At 37.4% G+C, this 13,881-nt stretch overlaps 1 pseudogene; it reads right to left on the reverse strand.

The window, feature by feature from the left end:
- Positions 1–3,637: 3,637 nt before the first annotated feature.
- On the reverse strand, positions 3,638–3,731 carry LOC122100199 (annotated as a pseudogene).
- Between the last annotated feature and the right edge of the window lie 10,150 nt (positions 3,732–13,881).

Consider the following 13,881-nt stretch of genomic DNA (forward strand, 5'->3'; position numbering starts at 1 on the left):
TCACATTTTGTCTTCAACACAGTGTTGGTGACATTGGATTATCATGTTCAGAGCTGAGCTCATAAATTGAGGTCTAAAGAGAGACAAATTTCTTCTGTTCCACAGTTCCAGTATACATTTTAAAATGTACTAAAGGCCTGGGAAGGTAGCTCAGTGGTAGAGCGCTTGCCTTGCATGCATGAGGCCCTGGGTTCGATTCCTCAGCACCACATAAGCAAAAAAGAAAAAAGGCGGAAGTGGCGCTGTGGCTCAAGTGGTAGAGCACTAGCCTTGAGCTGAAGAGCTGAGGGACAGTGCCCAGGCCCAGAGTTCAGGCCCCACGATCAGACCCCCAAAAAATATTTTTAAAAAAAATACTAAAACTAGCCAGTAGCTGGTGGCTCACACCTATAATCCTGGCTACAGAGGAAGCTGAGATCTGAGGAATGAGCGTCAAAGCAAGCCCAGGCTGGAAAGTCTGTGAGACTCTTATCTCCAATAAACTACTAGGAAAGCAGAAGTGGCACTGTGGCTCAAGGGGTACAGCACTCACCTTCAGCCGAAAGGCGCAGGGAGAGCGCCCAAGCCCAGATTTCATGCCGCATGACCAATTAAAAGAAAAAGATTAAAACGTTTAAATTCCATCACTTACTGTCTTTTAAGAATCCAAAAATGAAATAAATTCACATATAATCACTCCAAAATGCTTTAAAAGCGGGAGATGATAAACAAGCCTCCATGAAGTAAATTTTCTTCTACTTTTTAAATTATTCTGAAAGCCTTGTGCTGGTTGGTCACACCTGTAATCCTGTCTACTCGGGTATCTGATCAGGAACCTGAGATCTGTGGATAACCGTTGGAAGCCAATCAGGACAAAAAATATTAATGATTATTTTAAAAAAATTACAATGGAATTCTATGTCTCCATCAGAAAGAATGACATTGCCCCATTTGTTAGGAAATGGAAAGGTTTGGAAAAATTTATATTAAGTGAAGTAAGCCAAGCCCAAAGAAACATAGGTCCCATGGTTTCCCTTATTTGCAATATCTAGTATATGTATGAGTCAAGCAGAAAAGTTCAGATAATGTGATGTTAGGAAAATGAACCCTTACATATGTATTTAAATGTTTTTTTCTTTCATGAATTTTTTTCTAATGCATTTTTAAAATTATTTCTTTGTTGCTTTGTATATCCCCCCCCCACACACACAGTATAACCCCTGCTTTCACTATATTTGATGTCGGTATAATTTGTGGAGGAGAAGGGGAAAAACAAGTCGTTTAAGGATACAGGTGGACACATTGCAACAATGAGAAGTACAAGTTGTCATGTCGAAAACGAACTTTACAACTTTGGTGTGGGGGGGAGGATGGCGTGGGGGGGCGGGGGGAGGCTGGGAAGGGATGTGAAGGGTAAACAAAGGAGGAGGCTGCAATGCTTGATAAGAAATGTACTCATTATCTTGCCCATGTAATTGTAACCCCTCTGTACAGTATGTTCACAATAAAAAAATAATAAAAATATTAAAAAAATTAATGAACTCGCAAAGAGCCAAGAATGGAGATGTAGCTTATATAGTAGCTCATCAATCTAGAGAGGAATGGCCTAGGGGGACCTTGATGCACTGAATTCAAACTCTGAGAACGAAAATGTGCAGGCATGCACACACACACACATACACAAACACACATTTATTCAAAATATCTGCATATCAGTGTTTTGCATTAATTTCTTTGTTAATGATATTATATGGGTAAAATAGGGGAAATATTCTCTTCCATCCCATAACATTTTTATATTTTTTATTGTAAAAGTACTGAACAGAGTGGTTACAGTTACATGAAAAATTAATAGTTCATTTCCTATCAAGCATTGTTACCTCCTCCTTTGTTTTCCCCCGCCATCCCTTCCCTCCCACCTCCACAAGTACACTCCCCTCCTCCACCCTCCTAAATTGTAAAGTTCGTTTTTCAACATACTTTCTTGTGCGTCACATTGTTGCAATGGGTCATATTGTATCCTTATTTAACCATTTTGTTTTTTCCCTTTCCATCCCCAAATTAGAGAAGTGTATATACAAGATGGAGGTGCACTAACATCAGATACAGTGAAAACAGGGGTTTAACTGTGGGGGATGCACATATAAAAAATCACATCGTACATTATAAATATATTAGAAACCACAGGAAGAAATAAAACACCACTTGTGTCCTTATCATGGGGTTCATTTACCTTAACATCATCTTATCTAGTCATGCCCATGCTTTTGACCTTTTTTTTTTTAAATTGTGAAAATACCATACAGAGGAGTTACAATTACATGGAAAATGTAATGAGTACATTTCTTATCAAGCATTGTTGCCTACTCCTTTTTTTCGCCTTACCATACCTTCTTTGCTTATCCCAGATATGCATTAGTTATTGCAAATAAGGGATACCACAGGACCTATATTTCTTTTTTTATATTGTGAAAATGCCATACAGAGGGGTTACAATTACATGCGTGAGTTATTGAGTACATTTTTTTTTGTTGTGAGAATACTGACAGAGGAGTTACAATTACATGGGCAAGATTTCTTATCAAGCATTGTTGCCTCTCCTTTGTTTCCCCTTCCCATCCCTTCCCACACTCCCCCACTTTCCCCACCCTGTCCTCCTCCCTCTAAAGTTGTAAAGTTCATTTTTTGACATAATAACTTGAACATCTCATTGTTGCAATGGGTCCACTTGCTCCTCCTTTGTTTCCCCTTCCCATCCCTGCCCATCTCCCACCCCCCACACCCACCAACCCCTCCCCCCCATCCCCCCCCCCACTGTCCACATCCCTCAACACCCAGCCAAAATCATTTTTTGACATAACGACTTGTTTATCTCATTGTTGCAATGGGTCCACCTGCATCCCTTTTTAAACGATTTGTGTTTCCCTTCCACTGCACAAAGTATACCAACATTAAACACAGTGAAATCAGGGGCTTTAGCTTGCAGGAGGAACATACAAAGCAACAAAGAATTCATCTTATAAATATCTTAGAAACAATCGCAAGAAATAAAAACCATTTGAATCCTTATCTTGGGGTTCATTTTGCCTAACATCAACTTATATGATGTTTTCTGCTTGTAGCAGACACATACTAGTTATTGCAATTAAGGAAACCATGGGACTTATCTTTCTTTGGGCCTGGCTTACTTCACTTCTTTGGGCCTGGCTTAATTCACTTAATATAATTTTTTCCATGTCTTTCCATTTCCTAACAAACTGGGTGATGTCATTCTTTCTGATGGAGGCATAGAATTCCAGTACACACACACACACACAAACACACACACACACACACACACACACACACACACACACACACACACACACATTTTCTTGATCCATTCGTTTACTGTGGGGCCTCGGGTTTTGTTCTGTATCTTAGCTTTGGTAAATAATGCTGCAATGAACATAGTTTTGCTGGTAGTTTTAGTATGGTCTTGTTTGTGATCATTTGGGTGAATGCCCAAAATGGGATTGCTGGGACTTAGGGGCGCTCTATTGTAGTCTTTTGAGGAACCGCCATACTACTTTCCAAAGTCTTTGAACAAGTTTAAACTCCCAACAACAATGCATTAAGGTTCCCTTCTGTCCACATCCCTTCCAGCATCTGTTCTTTTAAAAATCTTCACGAAGTTGAGTGTCATCCTCATTCAGGGGCTATTCTTCTCTTTATTGTTCCAATGTTAGTGTATGTGCTACTGAATTGAGCACAGAACATTTTTTATACATAAAGTGTAATTGATTTTCTTAAACTAGACAATTCCACAAAAATTAAATTCAAAAGAATTGTCGTGAAGCCGGGCGCTGGTGGCTCACACCTGTAATCCTAGCTACTCAGGAGGCTGAGATCTGAGGATCGCGGTTCAAAGCCAGCCCGGGCAGGAGAGACCGTGAGACTCCTATCTCCAATAAACCACCAGAAAACCGGAAGTGGCGCTGTAGCTCAAGTGGTAGAGCGCTCGCCTTGAGCTGAAGAGCTGAGGGACAGCGCCCAGGCCCAGAGTTCAAGCCCCACAAACGACAAAAAAAAAAAAAAGAATTGTCGTGAAATTTTAGAACCATGTATTTCTTACATAAGAACACATTTAAGAGTAAAGTCAAGTTTGACATGTCAAAAACAAAATAATACCAGATATTTGTTGTTCAACAGATGTGGAGGAGGAGGAATTCAATTATTCTGTACAAGGAACCTGCCCTAATGAACACTATAGAGTGTTAAGGTTTGTTAAAAGTTTTAATGTTTTAAATATGTTTAATTTTGGGAATTTGCTCATATATGCCAAAATTAAGACTATTTAGCAGGTTGTAAAACTTTTTCATAAAGCATTTAAGATTCATGGTACATACTACTAAATATGTACATTTCAGAGTTTATAGAAACTTTACTAATGAGAAGTTGCAAAGTGTTTGTGTAAAGAAGCAGATTTAAGACATTAACTGCACAGTTTCTGTTAAAATTTAAAGGCTTCTTTACTTTATATGTTAGTGAGGAACAAATGATGGTATAAGCCATATACAAATGAGATGAACCATAAATAATAATCTTAATAATAATAATCTTTAAAGGCTACTCATAGCCTATAAAATTCTTGTTGAACATCATAGACTTAGGCAGTTTTAAATGTACAGCAATATGAGAAAATAATAAATCGAATATGTAGTACATTTCAAATACTGGAAACAGCGGTAATTTTTTTATTTTATTAATCATTAATATTTATGTATTGGTTTTCCTTATTTGTAGCATTGTTTTCCTTGTTGTAATACAAAACAACTTTTTGTAAGTCATCATTAGGAAGTACTTTGAGAATGTTATTGGGATGGCCACACTGTTTTTTATAGGTATATGTGAATTTACAAAGAGCAAAATTAATAAGAACAAAATATTGATTAAAATTTTATCAATTAGAATCTGAATCAGGAGTGTTGATAAATGTCCACACCTAAAATATTAGCCCTAGACTGAAACACTAGTGTTACAATGTTGAGCACACAAAAATGAGAGACTGTGTTTTGTTTTCTTTTTGTTGGGTTTGGGGCTTGAACTCTGGGTCCTGGGTGCTGTCTCTCAGCTCTTCAGCTCAAGGCTAGTGGTACTACTTGAGTCACAGCATCTCTTCCATCTTTTTCTGCTTATGTGGTGCTGAGGAATCAAACCCAGGACCTCATGCATGCAAGGCAAGCACTCTACAATGAATCACCCTCCCAGCACCTGAGAGACTGTGTTTTAAAAAATCATCTAAACAACATTTACTTTCTGTTTTGTGTTATATAATGAAATAAAGAATATCTTTTTATATTTTAGAATGGTCATACTTCTAAATTTATATTAATTCAGCCACTTTATCCTTTTCAAAGTCATGTAATATCTCTGAGAGTTTGCTTTTGTAAAGATTGTTTTTTGCATTGATAATTTATTCTGAGTCATTTTTATTTTTTATCAAAATTACTTCATATTTTATGGTTTTTTGTGTTTTTTTTAAGTGTGAAAATACCAGATAGAGGGGTTACAATTAAATGGGCAAGGTAATGAGTACATTTCTTATCAAGCATTGTTGCATACTCCTTTGTTTCTCCTTACTATCCCTTCCCATCTCAACCCCCTTACGTCCCATTTCCCCATGTCTTACGTCCCATGTCTTGTATATCTCATTGTTGCAATGGATCCACCTGTATCCCTATTTAAAAAATTATTCCCCTTCCCCTCCACAAATTATACCAACATCAAATACAGCGAAAACAGGGGTTATACCATGCGGGAGGGACATAAAAAGTAACAAAGAAGTCATCTTATAAATATGTTAGAAATAATTACAGAAAAGAAAAATATTTTGAATTCTTATCATGGGGTTCACTTCACCTAACATCAACATATCTAACAATTTCTGCATGTCTCAGACATACACTAGTAATTGCTAATAAGGGAAACCATGGGACCTATGTTTCTTTGGGCCTGGCTTACTTCACTTAACATTATTTTTTCCAAGTTTTCCATTTCCTAACAAATGGGGCAATATCATTCTTTCAGATAGAGACATAGAATTCCATTGTGTATATATACAACATTTTCTTGATCCATTCATCTACTGAGGGACATCTGGGTTGGTTCCATATCTTAGCTATGGTAATGCTGCAATAAATATATCTGTGTGGTAGCTTTAGTATGGTCTTGTTTGTGATCATTTGGGTAAATCCCCAAAAGTGGGATTGCTGGGTCATAGGGGAGCTCTATGTGGAGTCTTTGGAGGAACCTCCATACTACTTTCCAAAGTGGATGAAAAAGATTACACTCTCACTAACAATGAAGTAAGGTTCCCTTCTGTCCACATTCCCTCCAGCATCTGTTGTTATTAGAGTTCTTGATTATAGCCATTCTAACTTGGGTGAGGTGATATCTCAGTGTTGATTGATTTGCATTTCTTTTATGGCTAGGGAGGTTGAGCATTACTGCATGTCTTTATTGGTCACTCTCCTTTCCTCTTCAGAGAAGTTTCTCTTTATGTCTTTAGCCCACTTATTTATTGGACAGTATTTTCTTTGAGTATTTGTTGTTGGGGGATTTAATTTTTTGATTTCCAGGTCTGTTTTAGATATGAAACCCTTGTCGGTTGTATGGCTAGTGAAGATCCTCTCCGATTCTGTGGGCTTTCTATTGATCCTGCTAGCTATGTCCTTTGTTATGCAGAAGCTCTGCAATTACAAGCAATCCCATTTGTCCAACCTTTCTTTCATTTGTTGTGCTTTTGCATTTCTTTTCAGAAAATTTCAGCCTTTGTCAAGGAGACCTAGGGTTTCTCCTATTCCATCCTGTAATGTTTTCAAAATATCTGCTTTGACTCCGAGGTCTTTGATCCATATGGACTTGATTCTGGTACAGGGTGATATATAAGGATCTAGCCTTAATTTTCTGCAAGTGATTAACCAATTTTGCCAGTACCATTTACTGAACAGCCTTTCTTTGATTTTATCTTTTTAGATCCTTTATCGAATATTAGATGATTATGAGTCTGTAGGTTCATTTCTGGGTTTTCAATTCTATTCCATTGTTCCTGAGATCTTTTCTTGTGCCAGTAAAAAACTGTTTTAATTACTATGGCTTTGTAGAAGAGTTTGACATTTGGTATTGATATTCCTCCAACACTGTTCTTTCTGTTAAGGATCGCCTTTTGCAATTGGGGGTCTTTTGTTGTTCCATATGAATTTTTGGATTGCCTCTTCTATTTCCTTGAAGAATGCGGTTGGAATATTGATAGGTATGACATTGAACTTATAGATAGCCTTGGGAAATATTGCCATTTTCACAAGGTTCATCCTTCCTATCGAGGTACATGGGAGGTTTTTGCCACTTTCTAAGTTCTGTTTTGATTTCCTTTTTCAGATTTTTAAAGTTTTCTTCATAGAAGTCCTTCACTTCTTTGGTTAAGTTAATTCCTAGGTATTTTATTTTTTGTGGGGCTATTACAAATGGAAAAGCTTTCTTGATTTGAGCCACGCTTTTCTCATTGTTGGCGTACAGAAAAGCCATTAATTTTTGAGGGTTAATTTTATACCCTACTATTTTTCCAGGTTTGGATCAGCTTGAGTAATTTGGGAGTGGTGTCCGTGGGATTCTTTAAGTACAAGATCATGTCATCTGCAAAGAGGGAGAATTTTACTTCTTCTTTCCCTATGTGGATCCCTTTTAGGTTGGCATATTGTCTTATTTCTGTAGCTAGGCATTCTAATACTAAATTGAAGAGAAGTTGAGAGAGTGGACATCCTTGTCTCATTCCTGAGTTAAAAGGAAATGGCTTTAGTTTTCACCATTAATTACAATGCTGGTTGTAGGTTTTCCATATACAGTTTTTATTGTATTGAGGAATGTTCCATGGATTTCTAATTTTTCCAAAACCTTCATCATAAAGGGGTGTTGGATCTGGTCCAATGCTTTTTCTGCATCTGTTGAGATAACCATGTGGTTTTAATCCTTGCTCTTGTTGATGTGATAAATTATATTAATTGTTTTGTGTATATTGAAACAGGTTTGCATCCCTGAAATAAATCCTGTATATTGGTGTATGATTTTTTGGATGAATTGTTCAAGTCGATTGGCCAAAATTTTGTTGAGAAGTTTTGCATCAATATTCATCAAAGAAATGGGTCTATACTTCTCTTTCTTTGATGAGTCCGTGCCTGGTTTTGGGATGAGGGTTATGATGGCTTCATAGAATGTGTTCGGTAGTGAACTTTCTCTTTCAATTTCATTGAAGAGTTGGAGTAGTATTGGTGTGAGCTCTATTTTGAAGCTCTTGTACAATTCCGCTGTAAATCCATTAGGTCCTGGGATTTTCTTACATGGGAGGTCTCTTTTTGCTGTGTCTATTTCAATGCTTGATGTGGGTCCCTTAATATGCTTTAACTCATCTTGGTTTAGTATTTGCATGTTGATAATTGCTAGCAAAAGGTCCATTTCTGCCAAGTTTTCAAACTTATTAGCATAAAGATTTGAAAATATTCCCTTTTAATGTTCAGAATCTTGGTTGTTTCTGTGGTGATGTTTCCATTCTTACATCTGAGTTTATTTATTTGGGTGTGTTCCTTCTTTTTCTGATAAGATTTGCTAAGGGTTTGTCAATTTTGTTAATTTTTTCATAGAACCAACTCTTTGTTTTGTTGATTCATTCTGTTTTTTTTTAAATTTCTAATTCGTTTAACTCGGATTTAATGTTAATTATTTCTTTCCATCTATTGAATTGGGGTTTATCTTGGTGTTCTTTGTCAAGGTGGTTCAGATGTCTCATTAAGTGGTTGGTTTCAGATCTCTCTAATTTGTTGGTGTAGGAACTCAGCTATAAACTTGCCTCTGAATACTGTCTTTGCAGTGTCCCAGAAGAGCTGGTAATTTGTGTGTTCATTTTTTTGGAATATCATGGACATTTGAATTTCCTTTCTAATCTCTTCCATGACCCCCTGGTTATTCAACAGTGTGTCATCCAGCCTCCATGCGTTACAAGACTTTTTTGGTGTTGAGTTCTAATTGTATTCCCTTGTAGTCTGAGAGGATGCAAGGTGTAACTTCAATGTTTCTGAATTTGGACAAGTTTGTTTTGTGACCTAAAATGTGATCTCTTTTGGAAAATGTTCCATGAACTGCAGAGTAAAACGAGAATTCTGATGCTACTGGGTGAAATATTCAGTAGATGTCTGTTAAATCTATTTGCTCTATGCAGTTGTTTAAATCTGCGGTTTCCCTGTTGATTTTTTTTTTTTCTCTTTTGATCTATATAGTGGGCATAGTGGTGTGTTAAAATCCTCAACAATTAATGTCGTTGGATCTATGTGAGATCTGAGGGAAAATAGTGTCTCTTGGATAAATTTTGGTGCTCTATTGTTTGGCAATTCCCTATTTAGAATTGTAATATCCTCCTGAAATAGAGAACCCATAAGTCATATGTAGCGACTTTCTTTACCTCTTTACACTAATTTTAATTCGAGGCATATTTTACCTGATATTATTACTGCAACTCCTTCCTGTTTATGGCAGCCGTTTGATTCGTAGATTTTATTCCATCCTTTCATTAACAAAATGTGTTTGCTTTTATAGGTAAAGTGTGCATCCTGAAGGCAGGAGATAGAATTATCTTGCTTTTTAATCCAACTAGACAGTCTATTTCGCTAAATTGGAGCTTTAAGTCTGTTAATGTTGAGAGGTAGGACTGAGAGGTGTTTGGTAGCTCCTGCCATGCTATCCACCTCCTTGGGGGCTGTGGAAACTTGGTTTTTCCTATGGTTCTTGGATTCTCAGTTTGGGTGTGGTTTCTTAGCCATTATTGTGGTCTTGTTGGGTTTCTGTGTGTAGGTCATCTTTAAGTATTTTTTATAGGGCTGGTTTGGTGGAGATATATTTTTCAGTTTTTCTTTGCTATGGAAGGTTTTTATTTGACCTTCGGTTATGAAGGAGAGTTTAGTTGGGTACAGTATTCTTGCTTGAAAATTGTTTGTCTTCAGGGCATGGCATACAGCCTGCCAGGCTCTTCTTGCTTTACTTATCTATGCTGAAAAATATGAGGTGATTCTAATTGGTTTTCCTTTATAGATGATTGATCTTTTCTCCTTGACATTTTTAAGAACTTATTCTTGATCTGAATTGGTCCTGTGTGGATTATAATGTGACAATGGGAAGTGCTGTTCTGTTCTGGTCTATTTGGGGTTCTACAAGCATCTTGTATCTGAATAGGCCTATCTTTTTGTATGTTTGGGAAGTTCTCTGCTAGGATCCTGTTAAACAAATTTCCTCGACAATTAACTTCTGTCTCTACGTGCTCCTCTACACCATATGTCCTCAGAGTAGGCCTTCTGATTGTGTATTCCAAATGTTGAATAGTTCTATCATATTTCTTGGATTTGTCTTGGATAATTGTATGTTCTTTCTCTATAATACCTAGGCTGTCTTCAATCCCCAAGTTTCGATCTTCTGCATGCTCTAACCTACTGTTGTCTTTCTACTTGGTTTATTTCTTTTCCTTCTTATTGGTCGGCCTTGATGGCTTCAAATTCTTTGTTGGAGCCTTGTTTTAGATCTTCTATGAACTTCTTTACTTCCTTAATTTGGTGTTCTCAAATCACTTAGTTGATTGGTTATGGATTACTTGGACTCCCATTCCTGCTGTCGGGCTCCATTCAGCATTCCCTGTGTGGTCGCCCTGAATTCTTTCAGCTGTCTGTTTATGGATTCCATGAATGCCTCTATTGATCTTTGTCTATTCTCATCCTGATGTCACAATTCCTGTGTTATGCTTTGATTAGCTTCCTCACGTTCATGCAATTCCTGTAGTTCCCTTTGACTGTTCTCAGCCTGCTCACGCAAATCCTGTGTCTCTCTTCATCTGTTCTCTACCTGCTTACACAATTCCTTTCTTTCTCTTTGACTGTTCTCAACCTGTTCACGCAATTACTGTATCAGTCTTTGAGTAGTTTCCTGACAGTCACGAAATTCCTGTACTAATGTTTGGTTTGCCTCCTCTCTCTCTCCCTATCACGTTCAAACTGAGTCCTTTGCAAGCTTTCATTCTTTTCATTCACCACGTTTTCCAGTAGTGTTTGCAGTGCTTTGCAGGAACTCTCCTCCGGATTATTCATTAACTGTTCTGTCACTGGATTATCATGAATGGGAGTTGAGATACCCAGACTTGCCATTTTTCTCATGTTTTCCGGCTTGTTCTGCACACTTGATATGAAAGTGACACCAATTTTGTTGCTAAAACACTATTTTAAGGCAAGCATCAACCAAAGTCCTGTAGTTGCGTAGTCAAAATGGCTGCAGATAGAAGCTAGTATAACAGATACAATCTATTCAACACCAAAAAACTATGCATTAATGGGCTAAGAACAGCAAAGATGAATTTTTCAAATCAGAAATTATGATGTTTAGGGAGAAATGTGGGGAAAAATAGGATTAGAAATATGTGGAGAAGTTAAAGTAAATTTAACCAAGTCCTAATCTCAGAGAGGGAAAGGGATTGGACAGAATGATAGGAGAGAAATTAAAAAGAAGATAATCAAAAATGGAAAAACAAAAATTTAAATTTAAAAAGTGAAACATTTAAAAATTATGTAACTTTAAAGAAGTGATATTGAGAGAAAAAAAGGATAGGATGACAGGAGGGGATGATAGAAAGGAGACATGAAAAACTAAAAAATAAAAATTCTTACAATATTTACTTGAAAATTATATGGTATAAAGATATAATACTGCTATTAAACAGTTACGCCTAAAAGTTTGTGAATTAAGTAATACATTTCTGGATTAATTATGTACACAATGGGGGATAAGTTCTAATAATCGATGAAGGGTATTTATCTGGGGATGAGGCAAAACAGCAATTAAGTCACGCAAAAAAAAAAAAGAAAGACAAAAAAATGAAAAGAATCAAAAAAAATAAAAACAATTTAAAAAGGACCAAAATGTCAATAGCGATTTTTTGAAAAAGCACACACACACACACACACACACACACACACACACACACACCTAAAATAAAAATTAGGAGAAGAAGAAAAAAATGATTAATAGAAAACAATTAAAAAATTAAAAAAAATGGTACCAAAAAGAGTTGTTTAATTTTCAGGTGTGTGTGTGTGTGTGAGGAATGGGAAGATCCTGTATCTCCCCTGTGTCTGTAACCAGTCTCTCCGTGGAGTCTCTGGTCTGCTTGTGGTGTTTGGTTTTCCTGTGGCCTGATTGATTTCTTACATCAGTTTGTTTGAGCAGTCAATAAAATGCTCCGCTTTATCCAAGATTTTGTGATCCTCCTTCAGGCTGGTTCAGTGGGAGGGAGATCTGCTTTGAGTATCACGAAAGAGAAAGATGGCTGTTTCCTCTAATTTGGAGATGCTGTGATGAGGCTACGTTCTGGGTAGGGTTGAGGCGTTTCAGCAAACAGTAGCTTTTCCCTGAGGGGCTATCTCCTGAGACACTCCCAGACCCCAGCCTGGAGCCATTCTCAAGGTTTATGTTTATTCAATTTCAATTGATTGTCTAGGCTGCTGTAGGTAGGGGCAGCCTCTGCTTCTGTTAACCCAGTGAAGATAGTCACTCCTCTGTGGGGCAAAACTCTCTCTGCTTGGGCTAGGTGACTTTCTCCTGGATGGATCTGAGCCTGGAAGGTCAGGTCAGATACCTGTGACCTGCTAAATGACCCTTTTGTTTTCTTCCAAGGCCTGAGTTGGAGCTAGTTGCTCAGCCTGGCCTTTCTCAGTATCAAAGATGATGTCTGGTGGGAGGGGGAGGGGCAGCCTTCCCTCCTCTGCTCCATGAGAAGGAGTGAGGATGTCAGGATTCTATTCAGGCAGGAGTCTTTGTTCCTGGTTATCTCTGGTCTGTGATCTGCTCCTTTTCAGTTCTTGTTGGTGTTGAGTAGAATCCGCTCACCCACTGCATATGGCGCCTTTTTCCTGGACACTCTGTTGTAGATATGGTGGCTATGGGTGCCACAGATGCTGCCACAACCGTGGCTACTGGCAAGTGCTAAGATCTGTCTTCTTGCCTGGATCTTCCCTCTCTAGTCAAACTCTGTGTACAGTGTTGGCACACTTGGTGTGATTATCTAGGCTAGTACTGTTCACTGGAACACTAAAACTGCTTTGTATGTGAGAGCTTGTTTAGCCTCCAGGTTCTCCTCTACCATCTTCCTCCGACCTCCATGAAACACTTTATATTTTATGTTGATTGGTTATTATGCAACAAATACCTTCAAATGTACATGTAGTGTCAAAAGATAGGCATATGAATATTCTCATACAGCTCTTATTTATCTGTTATGCACTTTCACTATTATGATATTTCTCTCTCTCTTATACTCTCTATCATTTCCTCACTTTCTCTTTCATGCTTCATGTCTGCTACTTAGAATTTCTGGTGGTCTACTATTATCCGTCAGGATCCACTGGTTTGTGGGAACATGATATGGACAATCAGTTACCTTTGCCTTATTGAAGAGTTACAACTGTGATGTGATATTATTATTTGCCATTCTAAATGGTAAAACAACAGATCTAGGAATTCCTTTTCAATTTTATTACTATTATAAATTTTATCTCATAGGAATAATTGGGATGGATAAGATACTTTTAACCTGTGACCTAAAAGTACGTTTCCTTTTACAAACAACCTTTTCCTTTGAGTATCAGTGAGTAACTACATGTAATGAAAACAAAGCTATCCTATGGAAAGTAGACTGAAAAACAAGATAATGGGGAAGTGAGTACAAAGGATACCCGTCATAGAGCACAGATCCTCAGAGCAGTTTATCATGTACACTTTGTGAGAATGACAATGTGTTAGGAACTATACATTAAATCACTGAACACTTGATATATATAT

Source organism: Dipodomys spectabilis, unplaced genomic scaffold (assembly GCF_019054845.1).
Source record: "Dipodomys spectabilis isolate Male_0828 unplaced genomic scaffold, ASM1905484v1 ptg000569l, whole genome shotgun sequence".
In the NCBI taxonomy this organism is placed as follows: domain Eukaryota; kingdom Metazoa; phylum Chordata; class Mammalia; order Rodentia; family Heteromyidae; genus Dipodomys; species Dipodomys spectabilis.